The following is a 16985-nucleotide window of genomic DNA, read 5'->3' as shown; positions in this document are numbered from 1 at the left end:
CAAGTGTTTATTTCTGTTAATTTTGATGATTATGGCTTACAGCCAATGAAATGCTCCCCTACTTCTGTGTAGATTGAAGATACTTAAGCTTATGCATGGTTTCAAAGGGAATCTGTCAGCAGGATTTCACATCTCAAACTATTTATATGTGCATGTAGCTCTTTCAAAGCCAAGTCCAGCAATACCTGTACATGGCCAGTCTGCTCCTCTGTTACTGAGAAATCAGCGTCTGAATTGATATGCAAATGAGGTTGAAGGACTATGGTAGATCTGAAGCCTCTGTTACTCCAGCTCTATTCCCGGCCGAGCACCTTCTCCTCCTACTTGTAGATTGTGAGCCCTCGCGGGTAGGGTTCTCACTCATCCTGTACCAGTCGACGACATGTTTTGTTTAAGATCATTGTAAGTGTTTTTGTATGTATACCCCTTTTTCACATGTAATGCGCCATGGAATAAATGGCGCTATAATAATTAATAATAATAATAATACTTCACAGATGGCTCCTTTGCCGGAGGTCACAAACCATAGAGGCCGGAGAAGGCAGAGTTGGGCAGGGAATAGAGCTAGAGTGACAGAGGCTTCAGATCTACGAATAGCTGTTCAGCCTCATTTGCATATCAATTCAAATGCCGATTTTTCAGTATCAGTGGAGAGGACTGGAATGGAAAAGTATTGGTGGACTTGTCTTTAACCCCTTTCTGGCCCAGGACGTACTAATACGTATCTGTGCCCTGGGCCTTATGGGCCTGATACGTATTAGTACACCTTGGCGATTTTACCCGCACACAAGCGGTGCGGGCGAGATCGCCGCGGGGTGTCAGCTGATTGATACAGCTAACACCCGGTGCTATGTGCAGGGAGCGGTCCCGCACCGCTCCCGGCACATTAACCCCCCAAATGCTGCGATCGAAATCGGACGCAGCATTCCGGTGGCAAGAGGAGGTAAGCGCGATATTTACCTTCTCAACCGGCGTCCAGCGGCATCTGAATCCGGTTTCGGATGTTGCCATGGTGATCCAATGTCATCATGACAAATCCGGGTCACCAGGAGACAGGAAGTTGCACGACCAAAGTAGCTTCTCCCTGTGCAGCGCTAACAGGCTGCATGGCACAGGGATGGTTCTGCATTCCTGTGCTGTACAGCCGATCAGGCTGCAAAAAGTGAAAGTCCCATAGTGGGACAAAGTGTAAAAGTAAGAAAAATGTCAGAAAGTGAAAAAAAAAAAAAAAATAGTAAAATTATTTAAAAAAATGAAAAAAATAATAAAAAAAAATATATTGTAACCATAAATTAATAATCTTATGAAAAAAAAAATAAACCAATAAAATTACACATATTTGGTATTGCCGTGTCCGGAACGACCTGACCTATAAAACTGTCCCACTAGTTAACCCCTTTAGTGAACACGGTAAAAAATAAAAAATAAAAAAGGAAGCATAAAGCAATGTTTTATCATCATACCGCCAAACAAAAAATGGAGTAAAACGCGATCAAAAAGACAAATGTAAATAAAAATGGTACTGCTAAAAACATCATCTTGTCCCGCAAAAAACAAGCTGCCATACAGCTCCAACGGCCTGAAAATAAAAAAGTTATTGCTCTCAGAATAAAGCGATGCAAAAACAATTATTTTTTCTATGAAATAGTTTTTATTGTGTAAATGCGCCAAAATATAAAAAAAATATATAAATGCGGTACCACTGTGAACGTACTGACCCGAAGAATAAAGCTACCTTATCAATTTTACCACACGCAGAACAGCATAAAAAAAACAAAACAAAAAAAGAATTCCTGAATTGTTGTTTTTTGTTTATTCTGCCTTCTAAAAATCAGAATAGAAAGCGATCAAAAAATGTCGCATGCCCGAAAATGGTACCAATATAAACATCAACTTATCCTGCAAAAAACAAGCCATCACATAACTTTGTAGGCTGAAATATGGAAAAATTATAGCTCTCAAAATATGGCAATGCAAAAACTAGTCTTTGCAAAAAAAAAAGTTTTTTAGTGTGTGATGGCTGTCAGTCATAAAAACCCAATATGAATCTGGTATCGCTGTAATCGCACCGATCCGAAGAATAAAGTCGTCTAATCACTTATACCGCACGAGGAACGGCGTAAAAAATAAACTTTAGGGTTAGGGTTGTTCTAGGGTTAGGGTTGTGCTAGGATTAGAGTTGTGCCAGGGTTAGGGTTAGGGTTGTGCTAGGGTTAGGGTTGGGCTATGGTTAGGGTTTGGGTAGAGTTAGGGTTTGGGTAGGGGTAGGGTTGGGCTAGGGTTACGGTTGGGCTAGGGTTAGACTAGGGTTAGGGTTAGGCTAAGGTTAGGGTTAGAGTTGGGCAAGGATTGTGCTAGGGTTAGGGTTCAGCTAAGGTTGGGGTTGGGATTTTTTCAGAAGTAAAGGAAAAAAATTATGACGATATGGCGACTAATGTTGAGCACAAGTGCTCGCTACTTGAGTTTGCATTGGGTGCTCGGGTATGCACCGAGTATAGCGGGTGCTCGAGTGACATGCTCGAGTCTCTACCCAAATGTTTTGCAGCTGTTAGACAGCCAAAAAAACATTGCGGGGATTGCCTGCCATGCATGAGCGATCCCCGCATGTTTTTTTTGGGGTGTCTAATAAAAGTGAACCATGCGGGCAGGGACTTGAGCATGTCACTCAAGCACGCGCGATACATGGTGCATACCAGAGTACCCGATGCAAACTCATATAGCGAGCACTGGCACTCAAGACTAATGACAACTTATTCAATATGATGACCTAATGTTATCAAATTCTGAGTCGTACCTCTGGGTTCAAAGTGTTCACTATACCCCTTGATAAAATCCTGGAGGGGTGTAGTTTCCAAAATGGAGTCACTGGGGGGGGGTTGGTTTCCACTATTTAGGCACATCAGGGACTCCCCAAACGCAACATTGCGTCCACTAATTATTCAAGCAAATTTTACATTCAAAAAGCCAAATGGAAATCCATCCCTTCTGAACCCTGCCGTGCGCCCAAACAGTGGTTTTCCCCCACATATGGGGTATCAGCTTACTCAGGAGAAATTGCACAACAAATTTAATGGTGCAATTTTTCCTGTTACCCTTATGAAAATGCAAAATTGGGGGCTGAAAAACATTTTTGTTGGAAAAATGTGAAAATTTTATTTTTACGGTTCAATGTTATAAACTTCTGTGAAGCACACATCTAGACAAGTTCCCTAAGGCAGAGGTCCCCAACCGCCGGTCCGCGGTTGGGGTTTTTCAGCCGGTCCGCGGCGCCGCTGACCAGGGCCGGCGTCAGCACCCGGGCAAATGCCGGGGCTCTGAGCAGGCAGAGGGGCCCACTGGCGGTCGCGCACCCCGCTGGGCTATGGGCGGAGGAGAGCGGTGTCAGCGCCCGCCCTTCTCCGCCGCTTGCTCAGGGCCCCGGCAGCCCGATACTTACCTCTCCCCGTGCCTCCGCAGATCAGCTGTCTTCCTGCTCTGCGCTCCCTGTGACGTCTCAGGTCAGAGGGCGCGGTGACGTCTTTACACCGCGCCCTCCCCTGAGCCGTCACAGGGAGCGCTGAGTGGGAAGAAACGACAACGCTGGAGTTCGGAGCCGAGCAGCGAGCGGCGGGCAGCAGGTAGCAGGTGAGGAGAAGGGAGGTGAGTATTTGATTTTTTTTTTTTTTTAATGTATGGAGGCATGGGGCAGTATAAAGAGGGGAGGGGGGGCATCCTGCTTGGGGCATTATAAAGAGGAGGGGAACAGCCTGCATGGGGCATTATAAAGAGGGGGGGATTCCTGCTTGGGGCATTATAATGAGGAGGGGTGACAGCCTGCATGGGGCATTATAAGGTGGGGACCAGCCTGCATGGGGCATTATAAAGAGGGGGGGATTCCTGCTTGGGGCATTATAATGAGGAGGGGTGACAGCCTGCATGGGGCATTATAAGGTGGGGACCAGCCTGCATGGGGCATTATAAGGTGGGGAACAGCCTGCACGGGGCATTATAAAGAGAGGGGGGGACATCCTGCATGGGGCATTATAAAGAGGAGGGGTGACAGCCTGCATGGGGCAGTATAAAGAGGAGGGGTGACAGCCTGCATGGGGCAGTATAAAGAGGAGGGGTGACAGCCTGCATGGAGCATTATAAAGAGGAGGGGTGACAGCCTGCATGGGGCATTATAAAGAGGGGGGGTGACAGCCTGCATGGGGCAGTATAAAGAGGAGGGGTGACAGCCTGCATGGGGCAGTATAAAGAGGAGGGGTGACAGCCTGCATGGGGCATTATAAAGAGGGGGGGCAGCCTGTATGGGGCATTATGTGGGGGGTAACAGCCTGCATGGAGCATTAAAAGGGGGGGGGGCCTGTATGGGGCATTATGTGGGGGGGAACAGCCTGCATGGAGCATTATAAGGGGGGGGCAGCCTGTATGGGGCATTATGTGGGGGTAACAGCCTGCATGGAGCATTAAAAGGCAGGGGCCTGTATGGGGCATTATGTGGGGGGTAACAGCCTGCATGGAGCATTATAAGGGGGGGACAGCCTGTATGGGGCATTATGTGGGGGGTAACAGCCTGCATGCAGCATTATATGGGGACCGGTATCCTGTATGGAGCGTTATATGGGGGCCAGTATCCTGTATGGAGCGTTATATGGGGGCCAGTATTCTGTATGGAGCCTTATATGGGGGCCAGTATTCCGTATGGGGTCTTATATGGGGGCCAGTATTCCGTATGGGGCCTTATATGGGGGCAAGTATTCCGTATGGGGCCTTATATGGGGGCAAGTATTCCGTATGGGGCCTTATATGGGGGCAAGTATTCCGTATGGGGCCTTATATGGGGGCCAGTATTCCGTATGAAGCGTTATATGGGGGCCAGTATTCCGTATGAAGCGTTATATGGGGGCCAGTATTCCGTATGGGCGTTATATGGGGACCAGTATTCCGTATGGAGCCTTATATGGGGGCCACTATTCTGTGTGGAGCGATTCACCGGTTTCTGAGCTATTGTAGAATTTACAATAGATATCACTCATGAAGTGAAATCTTTGCATTGTACTATATATATATATTTCTCCGCCGTATCTCTGCATCATGAATCGTGGTATGTGTTAAAGGGGCCCACTGAGACTCTTTCGCCCGGGGCCCAGAAAAACCTGGAGCCGGCCCTGCCGCTGACAGCTAGCTCCGCGGCCCTGCGCCTGGTCAGAACTCGCTCTGTGTGGATTTATAATGTTTTCTGCCATAGCCGTGACAGCTCGCAGCTCCCGGCAGAGAACATTATGCAGGACGGGGTGGGGCGTCGGGCGGGTCTTAGTGACGCAGCCCTCCACAGCACAGCATGGTACCTGTTGTACGTCACGGGGCGGGTCTTAGTGACGCGGCCCTCCTGCACAGCATGGTGTGTTCCTGACGGGGTGGGGCGGCAGGCTCTCCTCACTGACACGCCCCCGGCAGAACATGTTATGTGGGGCGTGCTGGGGCAGCAGACTGGCTTCAGTGACGCGGCTCCCGGTACCGGTGTTCAGTGTGTAGCGCTGCTAAGCAGCAGCGCTGTATACACTGACGCTCAATGTACAATGCTGCTACTTAGCAGCGCTGTACACTGAGGTCCCGCCAGCATCCTCCCCATACAGCTCCACCCCTCCATAACCCCACCCCCATATGACCAAAGCCCCGCCCCCACCCCCACCGGGCCATGGAAAACTGGTCTTGCTTAAAGCCGGTCCCTGGTGCAAAAAAGGTTGGGGACCTCTGCCCTAAGGGGTCTAGTTTCCAAAATGAGGTCACTTATCGGGGGCTTCCACTATTTAGGCACATCAGGGGCTCCCCAAATGCAACATGGCGTCCGCTAACTATTCAAGCAAATTTTACATTCAAAAAGTCAAATGGCGCTCCTTCCCTTCTGAACCCTGCCGTGTGCCCAAACAGTGGTTTTCCCCCACATATGGGGTATAAGCTTACTCAGATGAAATTGCACAACAAATTGCATGGTCCAATTTCTCCTGTTACCCTTGTGAAAATGCAAAATTGGGGGCTGAAAAACATTTTTGTTGGAAAAATGTGAAAATTTTATTTTTACAGCTCAATGTTATAAACTTCTGTGAAGCACCTGGGGGTTCAAGGTGCTCACCACATACCTAGATAAGTTCCCTGAGGGGTCTAGTTTCCAAAATGGTGTCACTTGTGGGGGGTTTCCACTGTTTAGGCACGTTAGGGGCTCCCCAAACGCAACATGGTGTCCGCTAATTATTCAAGCAAATTTTATATTCAAAAAGTCAAATGGCGCTCCTTCCTTTCCGAACCCTGCTGTGCGCACAAACAGTGTTTTTTCCTCACATATGGGGTATCTGCGTGCTCAGGGGAAATTGCACAAAAAATTTTGGGGTCCATTTTTTCTTATTACCCCTGCAAAAATAAAAAAAATTGGGTCTAAAGTAACATTTTTGTGAAAAAAGTTAAATGTTCATTTTTTTCTTCCACATTACAAAAATTCTTGTGAAGCACCTGAAGGGTTAATAAAGTTTGTGAAAGTGGTTTTGAGCACCTTGAGGGGTGCAGTTTTTAGAATGGTGTCACTTTTGGGTATATTCTGTCATAAAGGCCCCTCAAAGTCAAGTCAAAGTAAAAAAATGTTTTTTTTTTATTTTGTTGTAAAAATGAGAAATCGCTGGTCAACTTTTAACCCTTATAGCTCCCTAATAAAAAAAAAATTTGGTTCCAAAATTGTGTTGATGTAAATTAGACATGTGAGAAATGTTATTTATTAACTATTTTGTGTAACATACAGTACATACCAAAAGTTTGGACACACCTTCTCATTTAAAGATTTTTCTATATTTTCATGACTATGAAAATTGTACATTCACACTGAAGGCATCCAAGCTATGAATTAACACATGTGGAATTATATACTTAACAAAAAAGTGTGAAACAACTAAAAATATGTCTTATAGTCTAGGTTCTACAAAGTAGCCACCTTTTGCTTTGATGACTGCTTTGCACACTCTTGGCATTCTCCTGATGAGCTTCAAGAGGTAGTCACCGAAAATGGTCTTCCAACAATCTTGAAGGAGTTCCCAGAGATGCTTAGCACTTGTTGGCCCTTTTGCCTTCACTCTGCGGTCCAGCTCACACCCAATCCATCTCGATTGGGTTCAGGTCTGGTGACTGTGGAGGCAAGGTCATCTGGCGTAGCACCCCATCACTCTCCTTCTTGGTCAAATAGCCCTTATACAGCCTGGAGGTGTGTTTGGGGTCATTGTCCTGTTGAAAAATAAATGATGGTCCAACTAAACGCAAACCAGATGGAATAGCATGCCGCTGCAAGATGCTGTTGTAGCCATGCTGGTTCAGTATGCCTTCAATTTTGAATAAATCCCCAACAGTGTCACCAGAAAAGCACCCCCACACCATCACACCTCCTCCTCCATGCTTCACGGTGGGAACCAGTCATGTAGAGTCCATCCGTTCACCTTTTCTGCGTCGCACAAAGACACAGTGGTTGGAACCAAAGATCTCAAATTTGGACTCATCAGACCAAAGCACAGATTTCCACTGGTCTAATGTCCATTCCTTGTGTTCTTTAGCCCAAACAAGTCTCTTCTGCTTGTTGCCTGTCCTTAGCAGTGGTTTCCTAGCAGCTATTTTACCATGAAGGCCTGCTGCACAAAGTGTCCTCTTAACAGTTGTTGTAGAGCTGTGTCTGCTGCTAGAACTCCGTGTGGCATTGACCTGGTCTCTAATCTGAGCTGCTGTTAACCTGCGATTTCTGAGGCTGGTGACTCGGATAAACTTATCCTCAGAAGCAGAGATGACTCTTGGTCTTCCTTTCCTGGGGCGGTCCTCATGTGAGCCCGTTTCTTTGTAGCGCTTGATGGTTTTTGCAACTGCACTTGGGGACACTTTCAAAGTTTTCCCAATTCTTCGCACTGACTGACCTTCATTTCTTAAAGTAATGATGGCCACTGTACTGTATCTCTCTGATTTAAGGGCATAAAAATTCAAATTTTGAAAATTGCGAAATTTTCAAAATTTTCTGATTTTTTTCACAAATAAACGCAAGTTATATCGAAGAAATTTTACCACTATCATGAAAAAACAATCTCAGAATCAGGGGGATCCGTTGAAGCGTTCCAGAGTAATTACATCATAAAGTGGCAGTGGTCAGAATTGTAAAAATTGGCCCGGTCATTAACGTGCAAACCACCCTCGGTGGTAAAGGGGTTAAAAGAGCTACATGTTCTTATACAATGGATGAAATAAGTGTTGATCATGTCACCAAATTTTCTAAGTACATATATTTCTAAAGGTGCTATTGACATGAAATTCTCTCCAGATATTGGTAACAACTAAGGATGAGTGGACCCGTGCAAAGTTTGGTTTAGGTACCTGAACTTGAACCCGAACCCCATTGAAATCAATAAGGACCCGAACTTTGGATCTGGAAAAATTCTTTCTCTCGCTCTGGAATGGACTTCCCCTGGAACTCCAAACATTGCAACGGACTTCCGGAAGAAGTCCGTGTTCGGTGTTTAGCACTGGACAGTAAATGTCTGCTACGAATCCCGAAAATTTTACTTCGGGTTCACGCATCTCTAGTAACAACCCATCCAATCCACACAAGCAAAGAAATCAAACCATAAATGTCCATAAATTAAGTTATGTGTAATAAAGAGAAATGACACAGGGAAAAAGTATTGAACACATGAAGAAAGAGAGAATTAAAAAGCCCTGGAAAGTCATGACACCAGCTGAAATCTATCAGTAATTTGAAAGCAATCCTGCCACTTAGTGAAAAATTATATCAGCTGGTTCAACTGATGGCCTGTAAAAAGGTATCTCATTACCAAGGTGCCACATAAGAAACATCTCATGATGGGTAAAACCAGTGAGCTGTCTCAAGACCTTCGCAACCTTATTGTTGCTAAACATACTGATGCTTTGATTACAGAAGAATTTATAAACTACTGAAGGTTCCAGTGTGCACTGTTGGTGCCAAAATTCGGAAGTGAAAACAACATAATTTCACCACAGCCAAGGAAACTCTCAATTGGTTTCAGAGAAAGAAAATAAAGCAGCTGTAATAAAATAGTGGTAGTATATAGTAGTAATAGTAGAAAATATATGGAAGGAACTAAAGCTCAGAGTTCATAGAAGGAGCCCACGGGACCTTCAGTATTTGAAGAGGTGTTTGTGTGGAAGAATGAGCCAAAATCACACCTGGGCAATGCATGCGACTAGTTTCTCCATACAGGAGGCGTCTTGAAGCTGTTATCACCAACAAAGGCTTGTGTATGAAGTATTAAATACATTTCAATAAGCGTGTTCAATACTATTTCCATGTGTCGTTTTTCATTATTACATATATTTTAATTTATGGACATCTATGGTTTGATTTATTTGCCTGTGTGGATTGGATGGGTTGTTACTGACATCTGGTGACAATTTCATGTCAATAGCACCTTTAGAAATATTTTTACTTAGAAAATGTGCGACCTGTTCAATTCTTATTTCACCTGCTGTATATAGTTAGGAGGGTAAAATACTGATGAATGATGACAGATTCCCTTTCATGATCAACCACATCCTAGGAGACTGCTTTGTACTTGGTTTAAGAACTTTCTTACACTTCTACAGTATGTGCAGTAAAGAGCCTGAGCCAGGGGCATATGAGTTTCATGTCACTGTAAAGAGTAATTCTTTTAAATAAGGTCATATGTATAGCACTATCAATACTGGCTTAAATAATTCCCCCCTAGGGTGAGTCACTTTCTGTATGCCAGACTTTCACTCCATGCATGTCATAGGTGTGCAGCATCTTGAGTATTCACAAAATGTAGTGTTAACATTTGGAAAGGTCTGTTCTCTGCTTGATTTATATTCAAGCACTTACATCCAAGGGGAAGGGGAGAAGTAACATTTAAATATGTTTCCTAGTTATAACAAATCTATGAAAAAAATATGTACTTATAGCACTTTTGGTGATGAAAGCAACTAACAGCATCAAAGATAACTGCCCAAACTTTTTCTCATTGAGTGAAACCACCCTTGGAGAGTCTGTAGATGACTCGCCCTCTGGGCCGTGGGGCACTCGTAACCGGGCAACAGGGAGACGATGGGGGTAGTAGTGGCGACCCGGTCCCGTGGCTCAGGGTGGTCAGACCAGTGGCAGTCTTTTAGATGTTTTAGATAATGTCCGACTACGCCACCCGTGGATTGCGGTTATTAGGAACCGCCGCTGCAGGGCAGACCGCTGGGGCCGATGATGTATGCAGCTGGGATGGTGTGACTCCCCACGGGAAGAGTGCGGCCCCAGGACAGTGTAGTGAATGGTGGGGGTGATGGTGGTGAGAGTCCCAGTACCGGTAGTGCCGGAGGAGCGAAAAAGCACACAGACAACGTACTGCAGTCCAGGGTCTTTACTCACGGTTAATATCCAAGTCACTTCAGCTGGCAATGACTGCCCGAGCCGTGCTGCGTCCACCAGGTGAGGGGCTCGGTCAACACCCAGGCAGCTCAGGAGTATGGCTCAGGACCCCCTTCAATCCTTCCTCTGGCCTGCCTCACCAGTGACCCACTTTTGTCCAGCTACCGCGGATTGTGCGGTTAAACGTGGGCCCCGTCCTCCGCTGTCCTATATGGTGCCTTCCTAGCAGGTTTGATGAGGTGTCGCACCAATGAATGATCACGACGTCCGGTCTTTGGCTGAGGGTAGTTTCTCCTCCACCAACTTGGGATCCGGTACCCTTAATCTGCCTGAACCTGCACCCTGGATTCTCGTGGGTTCTTAGGGTCCCTTCCACCTTCTTGTTCCTGAGCCCTTCGGTTTCTCTGTCTCTTCTTCTCCTTTTCTGTTCTGTCTTCTCCTCCTTCCCTTGGCCTCTTCTCCAGGCCCACTTCCCCTTCTCCTCTCAGGCTCCGGCCTTTTCTCTAGTCCTGCCTCTGAGCAGAGCTCCTACAGAGCCTCTGCTCCCTGTCTTCTTCTCTCTGGACAGAACTTCTCTCTCTCTGAACCCAGATCTAAGATGGTGCCCACCTTTTATACCTCCCTCTGACCATGAGCCCAGGTGACCAGCAACCAATGGGCTCCTACCTATGCTCAGGAACCAACCCCTATCTGCTCCTACATCACTGGGTTTTCCTCCCCCCTCCAGACAGGGACATAGTCGGTCGTGCCTGCACTTCTGTCTAGTGGGAGCACCGTTGAGCTGTCCCTCGGAAATGGGGTGTGTTTGCTGTATGCAGCTAACTGAGCCCTGGTCCATACTCCATCCTTACCCGGGAGTGGAATACCACACCTCTGGTCTGAGGTGCAATACCCCTGTAGCGGCCGAACCCTAGGGGCGCTACATAGACATTGGCTCCAATTCATTTATTTGTGATTAATTTTTTCTTGTGTTGTGCTCGCTGATGAATTTTTGTGCCAAATTCATCAATAATGGTCACACGATTCATGAAATTTGCGCAAAATTGTCTTTTTTTTTCCTGGTGTTAACTGGTTTTGCAGCTATTTAGCAGGAAAAGTTGCACGCTTCACAAAATGTAGCAGCATAAAAATTAGCATCCATAAAATAACTTGAGGAAAAGGGGGGAAGGGGACATAAACATAACATAAAAATGAGAAAACTAAGCCACAAAAAAGAACTTGAAAAAAGGCTCAAATCGTTTGAGGAATTTATTGCAAATTAAAAGTCACTAATAGACTAATAGGTATTCACACCAACAAAACTGGCGGAAATGCAATGATAAATTAAGCCCACTGTTTTTATTGAGGGTTTTGGCACTTTTTGTGGCAAAAAAAAACAAAACAAAACTGCAACCCAATATTTCCTGGGAGTCAATAGGGTGATATTAAACCCAGGACAGTTGCTCCATTATTTCTAGGTTTTTTTCTCAATTGTAGTTTTTATTTGTCAATATTGCAGCATGCCCTAAAATATGGAAATTTTAGGCAGTTTCTGGTATTTCTCTGCTGTTGTTTTTTTATGCTTAAAAACTAGGTTATGTTCCCAAAATAAGTATTTGGTGAGTTTTTCATGTTGCTGCATTTCTGCACCCATTAGGTAAATTGCATTTTTTTCATTGTGTTTTTTTTTTGCATGCGTTTTTGTCTCTTTTTGCTCTGTCAATTTTTAATTAAAGGCACTTTCTTTTTGATACTTCCCAATATTTGGTTTTGACAAAACTTTACAGTCGTGTGGATTACATACAGTTTTAGTGTTTTTTCTGAAGCGGAAATGCTTCTGACGCTTCTAATACAATTCCATGGGGAAAATCTGAACGAAGAAATCAGCGTACACGCAAGAGAGATTAAAATGTTGCAGATTTTAACCACACTCTGAGGCTATGTGCCCACGATGCGGAAATGCTCCGGATATTTTTCTGAGCGTTTCTGCATATCCCTGGCAGAAAAAACGCATGCGGATTGTACATGCGGATTGTACATGCGGATTGTACATGCGGATTGTACATGCGTTTTTCCTGCCAGGGACAAGCGGAAGTGAAGCGTTCTTCACATGCATTTCCGCATGCGGGTTGTCAAGCGCTTTCCAAGCGATTTTAGCATCACTTGGAAAGTGCTTGACAACTTGGTCACACTATATAAATCCATGCAAACGGCATGGATTTATATAGTGTGACCGTAAAGAATGGTAAAAAATTAAAAAATAAATCTATAGTTACCTTCTGATGGCCCCCGCAGTCTTGCTTCGCTCCGTCCTGGCTTGCCGGCAGCTCGCGGTAGATTTAAGGACCTGCCGACGTCAGCGGTCACGTGACCCGTCACATGACTAAATGACGTCATGGCAGGTCCTTGAGTCCACCGCGATCTGCCGGCAAGTGGAGACAAGCCCACCAGGGGCCATCAGAAGGTAAGTATAATATTTATTTTTTATTTTATTCTTTTTTTTACAGGTTCTCGGTACCCGGGTGTGGAGGAGAGTCTCCTGTCCTCCACACCCGGGTACCATCCGCACATTGAAACGCATGGAATCCTTATGTACAGATGCAGTGATGCGGATTCCATGCGTTCCAATGAAAGTCAATGGCGGCGAAAACGCCACGCTTCCGAAAATAATTGGTAGTGCTGCGGATTTTTCCGCAATGATAATCCGCAGCGGAAATTTCCGCAGCATGTGCACAGCACATGCGGATTATCATTGGGGAACATGGCAGACCTTCTACCATGTGTTTTTTAAGCGTTTCTGCAGCGGAATTGCCGCTGCGGAAACGCTTAAAAAACGCATCTCGGGCACACAGCCTGAATCAGTTTTCTCACCATAGAAAAAAAGAAAAAAAGCACAAGAGGTATGAGATCTCTAGAAATCACTTCCACTTTGGTGGAACTGTAAGGCTACGTTCCCATGATGAGTTTTTGATGTTGCAGAATTTCTGCTTGATTTCTGCACCCATTAAGTAAATTGGGTTACTTGCATTTTTGTAAAAAAAATATGAAGAGTAAAAAACTCACCAAAAACTTATTGTGGCAACGTAGCTGAAGGTGCCACGTTTTACACATGTTGAAAATAATCATCAAAAACTCATTGTGGGAACACAGCCTCAGGTTATGAGCACACATAAGACGTCGGCAGACCCTCCAAGGTTTTCCTACATGAAGCCACTTTATTCCTCAAGCGGCTTTTGTTGCTGTCATTTTTGCATCTTTTTTTTTCTATTGTGCAAACTATAATTAGTGAGTGGCGAAACAGCTTAAAAAAATAATATTTTATTTCTTTCAAACTCGTCTGTTTCTAAACCCTGAAGTGGCTCAGCAATGTCATTTTATATGGCTGTGCATTATGTTCACTTTTTACAACGCTTTTTCAGGGGGAATCCTCCTGAAAAAGACGTTGTGTGCACGCAGCCTGAGGTTATGTGTGCACAATGTCCTTTTCAGGCACTTGGAAACCTACTGAAAGAGAGCCAAAAAAGCGCTCCATAACATGAGCATAGTGCACAGCCGTGTCGAAACGATATTGGTGTGCATATATTCCATCTTATATCACGTCTCTTAACCGCTTCAGGGTTTGGAAACTCTCATTGTTCTGGAGGTTAAAAGAATTGACTTCACAGTATAGAGTAAAAGACGCCGGTTGCAGTTTTCCTGAAGCCGTTTCGCCTGGGAAATCTCAACAGCTGTGCCGGCATCTAAAAGACGCTGTGTACACATAGCCTAAGCTTTGGGGGGGGGGGGGGGGGAGTCAACTCGTGCCAAAAACGCTCCAAAAATACAAAGCCATAACATTTTACTATATTGTGACATTTGTCTGCAATGGTTTTGAACAAAAAATGTGAAAAATACCATTAAAATTAGCACAAACGTTGGAATGTTTTAGATTAAACCAGATTTATTATAAGCTGAAATATATTGTAAGATAAATGTTTATGATCAAACACTAATCTTATCTGTGTCATTAAACTATAAGGTTTTGGTTAGGTTTCATGAAATTTTTATCATTGAAGCTAAAAAGTTTGTTGAGTTTTTGGAGCAGAAAGGCAATGAATATTTGGTGAGTTTTTGATGTTGCAGATTTAGGTCTGATTACACTGAGTAAAATAAAAGCAGGAGATTTCTATAAATCCCATCCTCTTTACTGGAACTGTAAGACGCTGGGTTTTTGACAAAGCAAAAATATGCAGCGTCAATATCTCATAGTGGGAACCCTAATCAAAATCCAAAAACAATGAGTTTTGATTGAAGAGTTTCTGCTCCGAAAACTCAGCAAAAAAACAAACGTGAAAACTCTCTCAGTATAAACATTGCATTGATTATATGATCCAGATATTAGTGTGAGCATAGACTTGTTTTGGTGCATGCATACTCCACCAATCAGGCCACGTTCACATGTTCTGTATTTGGTCAGTATTTTACCTCAGTATTTGTAAGCTAAAATCAGGAGAGGAACAATCAGAGGAAAAGTATAATAGAAACAAGTCACCACTTCTGTATTTATCACCCACTCCTGGTTTTGGCTTACAAATACTGAGGTAAAAACTCACCAAATACTGAGCGTGTGCACTTGGACTAAGAAAGATGAGTATTTGGTGAGTTTTTTACCTCAGTATTTCTAAGCCAAAACCAGGAGTGGAACAATCAGAGGAAAAGTATAATAGAAACACGTCACCACTTCTGTATTTATCACCCACTCCTGGTTGTGGCTTACAAATACTGAGGTAAAAACTCACCAAATACTGAGCGTGTGCACTTGGACTAAGAAAGATGAGTATTTGGTGAGTTTTTTACCTCAGTATTTCTAAGCCAAAACCAGGAGTGGAACAGTCAGAGGAAAAGTATAATGGAAACACGTCACCACTTCTGTATTTATCACCCACTCCTGGTTGTGGCTTACAAATACTGAGGTAAAAACTCAACAAATACTCATGTGCACATGACTTAAGACTTAATCCTTCTTAGGCCATGTTCACACGTCCAGTATTTTATTTGTAAGCCAAAACCAGGAGTGGGTGATAAATACAGAAGTAGTGACGTGTTTCTATTATACTTTTCCTCTGATTGTTCCACTCCTGATTTTGTCTTACAAATACTGAGGTAAAAAACTCACCAAATACTGAGCTTGTGCACATGGCCTTAGACTTCATTCAGATGTCAGTTTTTTTCACATTCGAGAAAAACGGACCAAATTTCCTCAGTGATTTTCATCATATTTTCATCAGAGTTCGGTCCGAGTTTCATCAGTTTTTTTCACTAATGTGAAAAAAGAAGTTTCTCCACCTTCTCCTATCTATCACTTAGTGAAAAAAGGACAGCACACAGATGGCATCCTAAGTGGTCTGATTTTTTTTTGGACCCATAGACTTGTATTGCCGATTTTGATCTGACACTCCGGACATGTCTCTGTGATTTGGCACAGACCACTCGGTCCAAGTTGAAAATCGGACACGTGCACAGCCCCATAAACTGTCATGGTACAAGTGGTATCAGTGAAAAAACAGATAGCACTCATAAGTGGAAAACTGAGGTGTGAATGAGCCCTGAGTGTGCTCAGGCTATCTTATTTTCAGTCTGTGTGGAAACCTGACAGCACACAGACTCAATATTGTCTTATGTTTAGGTTTATTTTTTAAGTGGCCCTTAATTCAACGTGAAAATATATATATAGCTTCTAGCACCCATTAAAAAAAAAAAATCACAATGAAACTTGGTCAGTTTTTTTTTTGTACGAGAAAAAAACCTGACATCTGAATGAGTTCCTTGTGCCTTGTTGGTTTTTTTGCAGCGTTTTTGCAGCGTTTTTTGCTGTGTTTTTTTTTTATTAAAAGCTGCTTCTTACAGGACCAGCAAAAGATATGAGATTTTCAGAAATCTCATGCACGCACTTGTTTTTTTTTTTTATACACTTACTGAATTGGAAAACTGCAACGTTTTTTTCTATCGGCAGCAGGTCACTTCTTTCAGCATTTTTGCAGCATTTTTTTCAACATAGCAATGAGAAAGTGTAAAAATGCTGCAAAAAGACAACCAAGCATTTTTGCTGCTTTTTTGGTGAATAAAATTAATTTTATCCAACAAGTAGTGTAGACAAATGACCCATATAATCTGCACCAAAACCTGCTTTTTGTAAGCAGCTTCTTTACTGCCAAGAGTAGGTTTTGCCTGTGGAAAAAAAATGCAAGGTGTGAACATAGCCTTAGACTTGTGGATTACTATCCTTTTGTAGTAGCAGTGATTGCATCATATTGCACTGTATTATTATCATGTGTCCCAAATTAGAGGGACTTGTTTGGCAGCAATATTACCTATGAGTATAACTATAGTCTTTTATTGGAAACTATTAGTCACCTTGAAGCATGTTTGATGGATGCACACAATGACGGTATACAGTGTCGCGTTTAAGTCATATTGTTACATAAGGCCACGTTCACACGTTCAGTATTTGGTCAGCATTTTACATCAGTAATTGTAAGCCAAAACCAGGAGAGGGTGAAAAATGCTGAAGTGGTGACGTATTTCTATTATACTTTTCCGCTTTTGGCTTACAAAT

At 43.7% G+C, this 16985-nt stretch overlaps 1 protein-coding gene across 5 annotated transcripts in view; it reads left to right on the top strand.

Annotated features, from left to right (window-relative positions):
• The window catches only part of BRSK1 (BR serine/threonine kinase 1), a 386555-nt gene that overhangs the window by 203533 nt on the left and 166037 nt on the right, over positions 1-16985 (top strand). The gene's annotated exons all lie outside the window — the stretch shown is intronic.

This window comes from Phyllobates terribilis, unplaced genomic scaffold (assembly GCF_046119375.1).
Source record: "Phyllobates terribilis strain yellow unplaced genomic scaffold, ASM4611937v1 Scaffold_12__6_contigs__length_324123572, whole genome shotgun sequence".
Taxonomy (NCBI): Eukaryota; Metazoa; Chordata; class Amphibia; order Anura; family Dendrobatidae; genus Phyllobates; species Phyllobates terribilis.
The sequence above is the reverse complement of the archived record's forward strand: the minus strand, read 5'-3'. Positions and strand labels throughout refer to the sequence as shown.